Source organism: Tympanuchus pallidicinctus, unplaced genomic scaffold, assembly GCF_026119805.1.
Source record: "Tympanuchus pallidicinctus isolate F22 unplaced genomic scaffold, pur_lepc_1.0 scaffold3, whole genome shotgun sequence".
NCBI lineage: Eukaryota > Metazoa > Chordata > Aves > Galliformes > Phasianidae > Tympanuchus > Tympanuchus pallidicinctus.
Genome location: NW_026294747.1, coordinates 20,219,696 through 20,234,505, shown reverse-complemented (window position 1 = coordinate 20,234,505; position 14,810 = coordinate 20,219,696). Strand labels below are relative to the sequence as shown.

The 14,810-nt window shown below is 38.4% G+C and overlaps 1 protein-coding gene across 7 annotated transcripts in view; it reads left to right on the top strand.

Moving 5' to 3' along the window:
• Nucleotides 1-1,084: 1,084 nt before the first annotated feature.
• LRRC4C (leucine rich repeat containing 4C) overlaps nucleotides 1,085-14,810 on the top strand; it is a 464,862-nt gene continuing 451,136 nt past the window's right edge. For 6 of the 7 annotated variants that reach the window (XM_052693759.1, XM_052693754.1, XM_052693758.1 and 3 more), the window contains exon 1: nucleotides 13,022-13,640. The gene's annotated coding sequence lies outside the window, so the exon portion shown is untranslated. Of the gene's footprint in view, nucleotides 1,598-13,021; nucleotides 13,641-14,810 lie in introns of those variants that run through there. The other variant, XM_052693750.1, reaches the window with a different exon arrangement.

The window sequence follows — 14,810 nt, the reverse complement described above, 5'->3', positions numbered from 1 at the left end:
TACTCCAGTTTTGGAGCCATCTGGAATTGGTGGAGATTGGCCCAGGCCTTCCTGCAGCATGGGGTGCTGCTGCAACTCTAAGCTACTGAATCCATTTGAGGCTTAATACATTATTGTTGGGATAAAGCTTGCACCATGTGCAATTCCAAGAAATGTTGCCTCTGCAAAACATGAGATATTTTTTCCAATAAATAACAATCATATTTGGTCGAACAATGCAGCTTCTTTTTTAAAAGGCTGAGTTTTTATACAGGGGAATATAATCTCTCACTCATTACTCACAAGTAGAGTTCAGCTTGATTACTCATAAGACTGGAAAAGTTAGGATCAAACTCAGCAAGTCTGATGCAGAAATTTGCTCAAATGCCTCTTAAAAGCCTAAGGTTAAACATATATAATTAGTGTCTTTCTTCTGTAAAATATCAATGTATCACTTATTAAAGAGAATTTCAATTTTTCTGAACTTGTTCTTTGTTTTTCTCATAGTCATTTTTATGCTTTTTTATTCTTCCCTAGGTTGTTATCCCACATTATAGTCCCCATTGTAGAGTTTTTTTCTTCATTTTGAAGAATAACAACAAATAAGCACTCTTTGTTGGGTTACAGACCATCAAAATAATGCTAGTAATATTAGTGTTCAGAGCCATTCTTCAGTGAAGTCCTGTGATCTGTAATATTAAGTATGTTCCTTCCCCCAGGTCACTCACAAAATACTTTAAGAGCTTAAGTTTTTCTAAATTACACTGATTTCTACTCTGACATTTTGATATGAAACTTCTTCTGAAGAGAATGCTTAAACCAAAAAGACACATCTCCAAAGACAGCGCAGTGCAGCTAGCTGAAATCAAGACTCAGCTATACACAGCTGTATTGTATTAGCAGATTCCAGCAGGTGCAGAGTAAGTTCTTTCAGAGTGACTTGCAAAAGAAGAGATCAGGCTCAGGCATTTTGCCTTTGATTTGTTATGGGTTAAAGTACTTCAGGTCAGCAGCACTCAGTAACACATTAAAGCAGGCTAAGACTTCCACTTGCTGTGGCTTGCTGTTCTGAGCATGTGACGACAGGTGCTCATATTTAAAGGATAATGACTGAACCAGTATCAGTGCAGACATAATCTTATACTGCTCCTGTTATAAGGGAATGAAGGCATTTATGTGTAGGTTCAACAGAGTAGCTGATGAATATAATTTGATCACTGTGTGTATTACAAGGCAAAAGAAAACTTGTGCTACCTTAGCATTATTGCCTTGCATGTTAAGGAAATACGTAGTTCTGTGTGAACATGTAAAGAAAACACATTTCATAAGGAGGCCTCTTATGTTCTGTAGTAAGAAGAAAGTCACTCAAACATCAATTTCTTAAAAATTAGAAATATAAAAGTTGTTAGGACTGGCAGGTAACGTTAGTTATTAATGGATATGCACAACAGGAGAAGAAGAAAATTTGGATGATTCCCTAAGGCCACAGAATATAAGGAAGAAGTAGGCATAGAAAATGTGCCCGCTGCATCTTAGCCTGAACAGCAGAGAAGCCCAGAGCACTGGAGCTGTGTTAATGGCTGGAGCTGCAGGATCACCTGTGTGTGCTTTTGTCCTGGTTAGTGCACACCTCTTGTTGTTCAATGTGCTTTCATACTTGTGCTTTTGATGTGCTTGACCCTACATCTAATTTATGGTAAGGGCTTCAAATGCTTTCCTGGGAACACAATTATTAAGCAATAAGCTTTTTCTTGGTTATTATCCTTATACCATCTAGAGAGCTTCATGAATATTAATGTTCCTCTATTCTTTACTAATGAGCTGGTAACACGATCCCCATCTTACATATGGAACTGAACACTATAGGTCAAAAATCACCTGTGAATTTCTTAGTGCTTTGGTGTGTGGAGCCCTGCCAAATCAGGCAAAGGTGTGTGCATTTGTGCTATTGGCCATCAGTGCCCAGCTGGATCAGTGCATGAGCCCTGACTTGTCTGGGAGTGCAGGAGGAGTATTAGCAGCTTCTGGTGATTAAAAAGATGTGAGGTAAAAGAAGTTTTTTTCTCTTACTCTTTTTGTGGTGGCTTCTCTTACTTAAATCTAGCAGCAGGGTTGTGTGTTTCCAGTGGTGTAAGGAAAACACTTCTGTTATTTGGGGAGCTGTTTCTTGGAAAGGCCACTGAGATACGCCTGGAGGGGAGTGTGAGGGCAGCAGCAGAGTTGGTGAGGAATGCATGTGTGTGATGTTGTATTTAAGTTGCGTTTAACCAGTTAATGCGAAATATCGAGTATGGGTTGCTGTATGGAAATGAAAAACATGGATTTAAACCCTCCTAAATTCAGGGGAACCTTATTCTTTTGGGGCTCTTTTTCTGAGGATAGTACTTGATATTCAAACACTACCTATGATTTTATTGTGGCTGATGTAATTTGATACCCAAAAATAGTTGTGAGGAAATGGGTGGCGGGAAAACGTTTGGTTTTTTTTTTGTTTGTTTGTTTGTTTTTGTGAGAGGATGAAGGGAGCGGGGACCTGGACTTCTTGCTGTGAGGAGGCCCTGTCTGCTGCTTTTAACTTTGGAGGATTGCTCTAGTCCTAAGGTCTTCTGAGGTATACATGGGTTCTTTTGCAGTTATCAGTGTAAATTCAGCCTATTTTCCTGTGGTCTTTCAATTTCTTCTCCCTCGTGCCTCTCCTCGCCCCCCCATTTTCTGTCTAACTGTTTTTCTTGTCAGGTCTGACTTACAGTCCTGGGTTGTCCAGCTGCCCACCTCCTAGTAATTCTTTGTTGAAACTTTGTGAACTGAGTGTATTTAGGTCTCGTGGTTTTGTTTTATGAGCTTGTAATGCTTTAAAAATTTGGATGACAGACATTTTCTGATGCTGGGGAGAGCTAACTGCCAGCTTGAAATCTTGTTTCAAGCTGTAAGTGTATTAGAAAATTTCAATGCATTAGGTGTATGCAAAATCAAATCAAAGTATCCATCACAAATTTCATTTTCTGAAGTTTCTGAATTAATTTTCTTGAAACGATTAGCCTGAAGGAGGTACCTGATAGCACATGTGCAATCCAAAAGTTGTAAAGTTACATTAAATTCTGAACTACAGATGCAAAGGTATTTTTAGAATTTTTGCTTTGGTCTGATCAAGTGAACTTCACTATGCAGAGCCCTTCTGAATAATTTGGCATGTGGACTTTCTGAAAAGAACAAATTAAGAAACTTTACTTTTATGAATCTCTAATACACCTTTGTGGCAGAAAAAAAATCTTTTCTTCTGTGTTCATGATTTCATGCTGCATCCTATAAGCTGTTCAGTTTTTCTTTATTGGATCATGAAATCTAATAGTGGAAAAAAACTTCCTTTGTTATGTTATCTACTGCACCTTACAAAATCAGTATAAAATTATTCTCTATTTTATTGCTATTTTGTTCAGTCTCATCTAAACCATGTCAAGCCCATCACATGGCCTTTACATCAATTCCTTTGAATGACAATATGTCTAAGTTCCAAATGATGAAAACTATCATGCAGGTTTTATACTTTGAGTTAAAAAAAAAAAAATTCTTGACCTTAAATTCTTAATGAAAGCTTCTTTACTACATAAAACAGCTTTAAGCTCCAGATCTTGAGTCCTCTGTTTTCATGCTATATTTGCCTCAAGGACAGATGTTTTCTGCCAGTATTCTGTTTCCATCTAATGGGCCTAAATTAAATTTAAAGTTACGAAGGTTGTTCTTCTTACTTGTGAATTACTCAAAGCACTGTAGGAAAGACATTTTTTTTCCCGCAGAAATTCTTTGTAGTTCAAGTTAAATTGTGGCTGTCTTTTATGTATTTGTTCTCTAACAAACTACTACTCGTAACAACTGGGAGATGTTTGAACCTTGGTGAATATGACAATCGCTGTGACTTTTTTGTGATAAATGCTATAAGAAATACTATGATATGGAGAAGGTAATTCTTAGTTACTTTGAATTATTCTAAACAACGTATATTCACATGACTATTCTAAGGTGTTTACTACTTCTCCTGTACAGTGACTTTAAAAATCTCAAATTGTTATTTTTTGCTTAACCCTTCAGGCTGCTATTCACGTGACACTAGGATGTGGATTTTTGGGTTTTAATCTTTAGCTAAAGGTTTTCAAACTCAGGGATGTGTGTGTGTTTTGATTTTTCTATCCTACCACTGCAGACAAAATCCTCAGGTGTATTTAATGTTCCTTCAAAGATATAATTACTCTTCTTTTCCAGAATCTATATAGAAATTCTTCAGTAATAGCTTCTTACTTATTCCTCTTGCTTTTTCCTTTGTATCACTCATCCTTGGCAGCAAGAACAAGCTCGCTACAATGGCAGCTAATAGATGTAGCTCATATCGAATTTCTTCAGTTTTCATTACATCTCCAAAATATATTTGGTGAACCTCTTGAGGTTATCTTAGCTGTGCTTTCAGTAATTACAGCAGACTCCAGGGCATGCAGCTGATTGAGGTGGAAATGGGATGTGAGTCTGTGTATTGATCACAGTACAGTGAAACCTTTAATTCTGGATCAAGTAGGTGAGGACTAAAAATTGTTGTGTTGCGTAAGACATCATGCTCCTGCTGTGGGACTGACAAAGCACATGGAGATAACATTAACAAGAATGGACAATTAATTTTTAAAAATGCTATTCCCTTGATTAATCCTTAAAGAAATACTACTTTTCTATTGGCTCCAACAGCCAGGGGGCCTCTTGGTCTTTACAAGGAGCTTATCTGTTAGTGAAGCATTGTCTACAGTGAGATAATTTCTGTAAGGTAAATGATTGAGGATTAACCTTTGTTAACAATCTGCTAATACTAAATGTAAGCACATATGTTAAAGGTATTTGTCTTAGCTGGTAATTATAGCATTCCCTGGGCCTAGGAGAATCCTTTTCTGAAAAGTAAGTGTCTAGAATAGAACAAATGAATGATGAAGCTTCAAATCTTTTTAATAACTGCAAGCAGTCTGAAATGAGCAACTCCTATGTAGATTTCTGTAAATATAACAGCAGTTTAAAGGAATGTTGTCTTTAAGTATAATAAATGCTATTTATGCTGATACTTATTCTGTAGATATATTACTATTATTGAAACGTACTCAGACCTGCTGCACTGGTTTAGATGAGAAGGAAAGAATGGTGAAATCTAAACTCATCTGCTCTTTTATTATTATTGTTAACTTTTTTTATACTAAATTTTGAGTCTCTGTTCCCCATGGTTATATGTAGGTGTTAATAAGAGGAACAAAGGAAATTCTTGTTAAGTGCTTCATTGCACATGAGGGGCACTGATGTAATGACTTTATAGAATCATAGAATCACCAAGGTTGGAAAAGACCTAAACGATCATCCAGTCCAACCGTTCACCTATTCCCAATAGCTCCCACTAAACCATGTCCCTCAACACAACATCCAGCCTTTCCTTGAACACCCCCAGGATCGGTGACTCCACCTCCCTTTAAAAATGTTAAACAGAAAATAAGTTGTCCAAATCTATAATAGCCTCATTTTTGAGATGTTAAAACTCAGTGCTCATGTAGTGGAATTCTATAAAATTAACTTTATCTGAGGCTGATGGGGCTCCAGAAAAATTTCCCATGAAAAGTGATGGATACTCTGTTGCATACATGAGACTGTAAGCTGGTAAATACACATTAGAGAGCAATCATTGAGAGATGGGCGCTAATAGATCTCTTCCATTTCTGAATTTCGTGTGGGAACTGCCAAGATAACAATCAAATTAATTACTTCCTTGATCTAAACATGTAACTAGATTTTTCTTTAGGTTTTCTCCATTAACATGACAATTCCCTTCTTCATGGAGTACAGTAACCATTTAGATCTTTGGAGTGCAGTCGTGAACAAGGTTCAATTCATTTATCTTTCAAGAGATAGCTTTTTATAACCACCCTCTCTTTCTAGGGGGCTGAAGTAGCTTTTATTTTGTGGCTTCTTCTGGCAGCAGCTCCAGATATCCTAAGGCCTTACAAGCCTTTCTCCTGACTGTCATATGAAATGTCTGACTTCAGTCTTAGTATGGGCTGGTATTTAGGTACTGTATTTCAATAGTTATGGTATGTGAAGGATCGGACTTGATGTTGCAGGATTCATCAGAGTATGGGTAAAACTTGTAAAGACTCAGCCATTTTTGTTCTTGTAAAGCTTGAAATGAGTGCTTTGTTTTTCTTTAATTGGTTCTTCCCTGGTCTTGATTCACTGTCAGAAAAGTGAACAGTCAATGCTCAAAAGAGGTGATTCTCCATCTAATTTTAGCATCAGTTCACCATACCTTGAATATTGTGTGCAATTCTGTGTTCCACAGTGTTGGAAAAAGACATTGAGATCCCTGAAAGCATCCAGGGGAAAGCAAAAAGCTGTCAAAAGCACTGGAAAGTGTGTCCTTTTGGGGAAAGACTGAGGAAACTAGGGTTTTCCAGCTTGGAAAAGAGGATGTTGAGAGATGATTTAATTGCTCTTTGCAGTTTTTTTGAGGAAGGGAAGCACAGAGGGAGGTGCCAGGCTCTACTCCTGGGAATTGATGGCAGGATAAATTGAAACAGCAAGAAGCTGCACTAAGGGATGTTCAGGTGCGACATTAGGGAATATTTCTTTACTCAGGGATGAGCAAACAATAAGAGACTTTCTAGAAAGGTGCCTGGTGCTGCAGGCCTATTGGTGTTCAAGAGGCCGTTTGACTGTGTCCTCATTAAATGCTTTAACTTTCAGTTAGCCCTGAAGTGGCCAGGCAGCAGGACTTGATCTTTGTAGGTCTCTTTCAACTGAACTGTTCTATGTCACGCATGTTATTGGGTGCAAGCAAACCTTAGTAATTGGTGTGACTGCTTGCAGCTTTTTAAATGTTGTGGAATGCCTTTCTGGAATATTGCACAGTCATAAATATAAGAAGACGTTTTGACCTTCCCTGATCATCTTGCCAGCCAGCTGGACTCAGTGTGCAGTGTTCAGATAAACACAAAAAGCACATATTTTTGCTAAAATGAAGCTAAATTTCCTGTCCTATCCTTTCCTATCCTGCTGTGTCAAGCTGGTTAACTGAGTTTCTATGCAGACAAGTGAGACTTAAAAAGAAATGGGAAATTGAGGCTGGAAGAAAAATGGCACTCTCTGAGGAGATGGAATATTGATGAAACTGTGCCACTCAGATGTTCTTAATTGCAGTCAGTAGAACTTGAGTTAGTGTAAATAATAAAATCCTGCTGATGGACACAAGGTACAAAGAGGATAGTCAGAGGTCCTGGAGAAATAAAGCATTTAAAACTCAAAATACTGGTTTACATTGTATGCTGTAGCCATATTGTCTAACTCTTTTTGTTTCTGTACTAATTTTTTTTAACCTGAATATATGTTAAGCTAAAGGTCAAGAAGAGATTTATGACCAGCTAAAAAATCAAGTTAAAAATCTCCTTCCTGTTTAGAAAAGAAAAATATTTCTAGGGAACAAATGTAATAGTGAAATACCCCAACTGTCTTGCAGTCAGTGCTTCTTCAGTACAGGCTAAGTCGGTGCAAGGTATTTAGCTTTAATTTTAGTAACCATCTTGTTTATTAAACAGTGATATGGTATTTAAGGTTGTCTGTATAACTCCAGAACACAGCTGTTTTTAGCAACTACTCAGTGGTGTGAGTAAAATCCAGACAAATCATTTTTGACTAATTCTGGTTACCATGAGACACATCATACAATTCTCTTCTCGCGGCCCCTGTCTGTACAGGGTAGGAGAGATGATTGTCACAGAAAAATGTAAGCAATGTAAGCAGAAAAGTCATATCAGCTCAAGCTGAGGATCTGTGTTTTGGGGTATTCTGCTCACAGCTGTGGCTGCATGTTGGTGTCTGTGAAAGAGGAAGGGCAGGGCAAACACAGGTCATGTTTCTATTCTTCATGTATTTTCACCTATTTGTTAAGCAGAGAGGGCAGATGTGTAATATACTTCACTGGGAAGGAACACGTATGGATCTGAATTATATGCTACATATCTATAGGATTTTGGGGCTTGGAAATTGTCTTTTCATTTTTATGATAACATACATGCTTCTTAAGTAGCCTTCCTTTCTGATACTTTCAAATAAGACTTTAGGTACTCCCTACACCTTTTTGAAAGTCTTTCTTTCGAGGGGTAAAAAAAAAACAACAGAACATCAACCTAAGGAAACATGATCAAAAGTCCAAAATTAAAATTGTACAAATTGGATTTTCTGTCAAAGTCTGGCATAAGGATTGGTAAATCTATTTTCAAATGATTGCAGCCAAATAGCAAAAAATCAAGGGCATTTATGATTGGTATTTTTAGCATGCCAGAATTAATCTGAAATCAAGGCTTAAGGCACTGAGTTAGAGTAAATTTATGTTGAAAGTTCATATATGATGATAAGAATGTTGGAACTAAAAATATGTATAGTGAAAACTGTTCATTTTGTCAAGGAAGTAGATTTTAAAAAGAACTTGAATGCCACTGTGTGACATGCCTATCTGTATTTTAGTAAGCTTAAAATTGAGAACTGTTATAAAAGAAATGCTATCTATTTTATTATATTGGCCTACGAGTCAGAGGCAGGTGTTGGTAGTATGGAGTAGAAATTGAACCTTCCTGCCAATATTCCATTTCATTTTGTTACCATGCAACAGATGGCACAGAGGGGTGGTTTGTCAAAATGGCATCTGACATGGAAGTGTATATGAAGCAAAGGTGTGGAATGGGCGTCCTCCATATGGGGAAAGAAAATGCATTAACTGACATACTGACATTCATTGTCGCTTGCTGAACTTTTGTGGAGACCAAACTGTGGATGTGAACACAGTGAGATGGTGCATTTCGGAAGTGGTGACAGGGATGTGAAAGACAAGCCATGCTGTCACACAGTGAAATGAATAGCATCTCAATCAGCTCATCTGCATGAATTGGCAGGTTATGGCTAGTGAACTGTTGGAAATGATGGTGGCAATGGTGGAATATCACGAAGTTTGCACCAGGTTGCCTCATGAATCCTCACACAGCAACAGCAAGAACAGTGCCTGCATATTTGTCATTGAACCTATTGAACAAATATGAGGCTGAAGGTCAGTTTCCAGGATCACCTTGTTACCGGTGATGAGAAGTGGTATCAACCTTATGGGCTGGAGTCAGAATGGCAGTCCAAGGTGTGGTAACAGGTGAATTCCCTATCAAGAAAGAATTCAAGACATAGTTTTTAGTGGGTGGAGCAATATCCACTGTCTTTTAGGATAGGAAGGGAGTGATCCTTTTGGGTTTTCTAGAAACTGAACAATCCATTGACTCTGGCTGCTACATTGTGATGCTGTCTGAGCTGTAGGCTTGAAATTCCGGTCAGGCCAGAGAAGATAACTTTTCTCTTGCAGTATGATAACATCAGGCCCATATCAGTTTGAAGACAGTGGAACACATTACTAATCTTGGCTGGATCATCCTACCACACCTGCTGGATTTGGTACCTTCTGACTTCCATCTATTTGGGCCAATATAAATTGGACTGTGTGGGCAACATTTTCCTAGCAATGATGCCATCAAAGCAGCTGTGAAACAATGGGTGACTTCCACTGGTGCTGGTCATCAGCTGTGAAAATGCACAGAAAAGGGTGGTGACTATGCTGGAAAATAGTGCTTTATATCTGAGAATTTGCTCTATGAAATAGTGTTATTGTGCTTTTTGTATATGTTGTAGTTTTCTTGGACATGAATAGGAGGCATTACTTGCAGAGCAACCTATGTGTAATGTCTTGTGTGCATCTCAAAAGCTTGTAGAAGCTTGCTTAAGTTGCTGACTGGACTTTGACTGTGTTTTCAGATATAAAGAACACAAAGGATGTGTTAGATATATAATTCCCTGGAGAAGTGAGGTTTAGGATGAGATTGTTACTATTATGCTTACTGCAACAGGAACAGATAGATCCTGACTCATATTTCCTAAAAAATGCTTAGTGCAGTTAGAAAACCATTTAACATTTGTCTTGAATATAAACATTGTACAGTTTTGGTTGTTTTTTTTTTTTTGTTTTGTGTGGTTTTTTTGTTTTGTTTTGTTTTCCAGGAAATGTGTTGTCTTTTTTGCCAGCTTTTCCTCATGACTTCACTTTATCTCACTGTGATTTCTGAAAATCTTTGCTGTTTTGAATATGCTTAACAACTTCTGGGAGAGTTGTTCATTGGAAAGCAATCCTAATGTTCCTAGCACTGCACAGTTCAGGTTTTTGTTGTAAGCGTGGTGTGGGAGTATGAACAAAGATGTTTGTAAAGCTGTGATAGCTCAGAGGCTGAGAAGATGGTTGACGAAACTGCTGCATGTGCTGCCCCATAAGAAGACAAATAGAAAAAAGTAATAATAATGCAGCCAACTCTTGAGAACGCAAAGGATAAGTTTCCTTTAGAATAACGTGAAGTCATTAGCAGGTGGTGTAGTTTTAACACAGATGTGACCACAGATGAAGTAGAACAGAGATTTTTACCTCTACCTTTGGGTTTATGATGAGCAGTATTTGGAGAATATTGTTAACAGTAACTTAATCTTGCATAATACTTTTGTTTTCCCATTTTCTTAAAATATAATCTGCAGCAAACAAATTAAATGTAAGTGAATTTTATTCTTTTTGCTGTGGTTCATATCCCAGAGATTGTATATATGTGTTAATTGGTTGAATTATTCCTGTAAGTTTTTTTTAAGTGCCCCCAGGACTCTCTGACTGCATTTAGAAAAGACTGTCTCCAGTGGACTTTGGTCTGGATATGAGATCTTTCTTATGAAAACTTAATCAACTGCTTATAAGTGTTCTAAATGCTGAAGTTAGTATTTTGAGAATAGCCAAATCATTCATGCTGTTTTCTTAGAAAGCAAAAGTTTCATTTGGAAGTGTTCCGGATGGTCTGTTCGCAAAACAAAGTACCAAAGTAGCATTGCAAGTCTGTGGTGTGCCTGTGGCATTTTGAGCACCTCATCAGGTGAAAAAGCTTTGTGACAAGATTGCTTAAACAAGAGCAACTTCAATACGAAGGACAATTAAATCTATAAGCGCCTCCCAGCATAAAGAAAAAGCTCAGAAAGGATGTGACAGAAGCCTAAGAAGCTGTGAGCAGCATACCCAAGAGAGGTGTTCTTGTTTCTGACTTTGCAACTCCTTATGGCGCAGATAATTAAAGATCGGGGCAGTGTACTGGGGAAATATGCCTCCCTTAATCTTATGTTTATCTCTGACTGTGACTAATACAGTTAAAATTTTAGCCAGATGGGTCTTCAGTCCAAGCTCCTAGAGTTGTTCATCTTCTTATGCAGATAGGCTCAGTTATAACTGTGGGTGAATGAGAATACTGTTTCTTGACTGATGGCACTTAAACAAAAAGGTGTCATGCAGCATTGGGATTAGAAGGAGAAGGACTTGTGAAGGAGAAAAGAAAATGAGTGCAGCAAAAGTGGAAAATAGTTAAAATTTACATTTCCTGTTAGTTCTGTGGACTTTCAAATAAATAAATCATTTTAGATTTAAATTGTACTGCAAGTTAAGGAAGAGTGCACAAAAGCCCAAGTGAATGCAAGTGATTAGTGGAACAGAGCTGGTCTTCCATCTTCTGAAACAGTTCCCTACAGTGCCCTATATTCCCCTTTCCAGATACCACGGAGATGCAGCCTTTTTGTGCTGTGTGGTTTTTAAGTTTGCTGGCTGTCAAAACTGCAGGGTGTGCTTACCAGCAGAAGGCTCTTGTTTGGTGTTAATATTAAATATTGTGGTAACAGTGCCATATTAAATTGCAGTCTTCTATGCTAAAGTAACAGTAATAGTGCCATAGGCAGTATATCCAGGCTCTTTTCCAGTTAGCCTGTAGACGGGCTGCCTAAAATTATTCTGGCATTTCCATCCCTGTGCTTGTTCAAGCACTGCTTATGCTAGATCATGCTGTGGTAGCTCTTTTTGTAGAATGAAACACTAAACTTATTTCACGTAGCTCATTCAACAGGGAGCTGCATGAACTGTATTTTGTTGTTCAGACTGATGAACTGTAAGTCTAAACAGGTACCAAACCCACACAGTTGTAACTTACTGTGGTTTTAAAAAATACCCAAACTGCTTCTGAAAAATGTTTGCTTTCAGATACCTGAGAGAGTGTGAAAGTGTCGCCTGCAGCTAAATAAATAAATAAATAGGATTGTGGATTCCCTTGCTTTCTGAACCTGGTGGGGAAGGTCTGGAATACCTGTGGGAGTGCAAAGGCAACATGACTGCCTTTGGATTTCACAGGAGTGATTTACAACTCAGACTTCTACCTGCCTCGGCAATTCCCAAGCTAGTGTACCAATGCTGGCTAGCTACTCAGGAATGCTTGGAAACTTTGTTTAGTTACTGGACTGAGTACTCTAAATTCATTTCATGAGTGAGAAGAACAGCTCTTAGTAAAGAATTTCAAGCACCTTCACAAATGCGGTGCTGGATGTCTGTCTCAATCAACTTCCTAAATTCTTCCTTTCCTTTCCTGCCAGAAATCCTTTCTTTTCTAAAAATATTTACTTGACTTTGCATATTGCTGTCTAATCTATATAGGGATGTTATAGTGCTGATTTTAAAATTCCAGCTGGTACAGGGTATAAGAATGAGTTCTAAAACAGTGCCTAAAGCTCTTCAGAACACATTCAGAGCATGGTGTGGCTTCTGTACAAACCCCTGCCTCCCTCCACTAACCACTACTGCCTTCCTAATCTTCTAGGGCATTTAGTACCCTCCTCTTATCCTAAGTAAAACACAATTGCTGGCTCTGATATTCATTAAGTGATAATCCAGATTAATTCAGACTTTGATGTAGAAACAGGTCCTATTTCAGCCACAAAGAAACCCAGATTGCCCCCCAGAAAATGTGTGCATGCACGTGCACAGGCAGTATGTAGAATGCCTTAAAGAAACTGTAGCTAACCACCTTATTAGTATTCCTCCCTCCTCTGTGTTTCACTTGCAGCAACAGAGGGCTGAGCAAAATGCAGTAGAACAGGGACAGAGACAGAGCTGGCAATCATCTCAGTGCAGGCTGCTGAATGTAGGGGGTGGGGGAGATGCAGCAAAGCAAGATTAATAACCTTGCCATAATCCTGTGCACCCTGGAAGGAGATACCTCTGGTGACTGAGCTGTTCTTGTCTTGATTAATAGGACTGAGCGAATGAGTGGCTGGCAATCCACCTGGTTTGGAGGCGACCCCCTGGTTTTGCTGCTCTCTGAATCCTCTACCCATCTGGGAAGGTAACAGTGAGACGTACCATCTGCAGCACGCACAGCAGCTATTGGAGGCTACTACTGACAGTTTGCACTACAGTTTTTTGGTGAGCAAGAAGCCAGGTATATTGTACAGTAGAATATTTCTGCGCTTGAGCTGCTGCATTTCACAATCTGGTCCTTCGGCAACCCCCCACGCTTCCTCTTCCAATTGCCTCCGAGTTCTGGGCTTACTTTTGGCATAGTCTCTAGATGCATTTTGCTGAGGATGGTAGAGCAGTAAATGGAACCTCTGAACACTGATTATTTTGCTTCTGTGTGACTCGAGAAAAGAGAGAAGAATGAAGTACAGCTAAAGGAATTTACATTTCTTTTGGAGAACTTTGCAGAGGGACAATACAAACGGTAAGTCTGGGGATTTGTCTATCCCTTCTGTCTCCTAGGCTGGTTGTGCTTGTTTGTTTAGGCTTGGAAAAAATATATAAACATGAGTAGCAGGTGGCATGCAGCACGGTATTTGTAAATTTTGTGCTTATGGTTTGTATCCTCTTTTTGCTTTATCTTTTTCTTTTTTTTTTTTTTTTTTTTTTTTTTTCTCCCCCTGCTATTTGCACAGCAAAAATGCTTGCAAAATAATGATCTGTAGCTCTGGAAAGCATTAGTTGAATAGCACTAGAAGGCTCCTCTCATTTTTAAGGTATTAGAATTCCTAGGAAAGATTTCTTACTTGGTTTTTTTTTGTTTTTTTTTTTTCTTTGTTATTAAAGCAGCCCAGCGAAAATATTTAGAATCAAGAATAGGCAAGAAATGAAGCTCATGTAATATCTTCAATAGAAAAATCCGTATTTCCATAATTCTTGTCTAGTTTTTTCTGTGCATTTCAGCCAGCCCTGGAATGATGAATATGTAAGTTAAAAAGCTGCTTCTGCTGCTTTTAGTGGAAGCAGAAGGTAGAATGGAAATTGAGGATTTGTGCATCACTTTCTTACATGAAGTTCTGCTGTTTACTTCTCATTAACATTTGGAATGCTGCTTTCATGCCCCTGCCCCTCCCACCCCTTAGGAAAAAAAAAAAAAGAGAATGCCATGGAATGTATGGAATATATAGTGTGAAACATTAATTCTGGCATAGAGTGCCAGTCATAAATGAGTTATTGTGGGCTATTACTTCTGGGGATGGAGGTGCTACCTGGCTTTCAGATGCCCAAAGTAAGTGTCTCACCTAGCAGGATTCATGGCTCTTCAATATTTCATCAGATCTGTCATTCAGATGACTATGATGCTACCCAGCTCTTCTCCTTCTTTCCACCTCTTCCCCCCTCCCAAAAACAAACAAACAAAAATCCTAACCTGCTTCTATGGGAACAGTATTACTCTTTTAGTCCCCCCCCCCTCTTTCATTATTTAACAGAAATAGCACTGTATTACAATAGAATCAGAGCTCTTATAGTTGAGTATTTTTTTTTATTGCTGCACTGATAGTACTTAGCATTCCCAAGGAGGTGAGAGAACCATCTGTAAATACATTTCAAAGAAGCTTGGTTCTTCAAAAGCAATTGCTAGGCGCTCACTCCT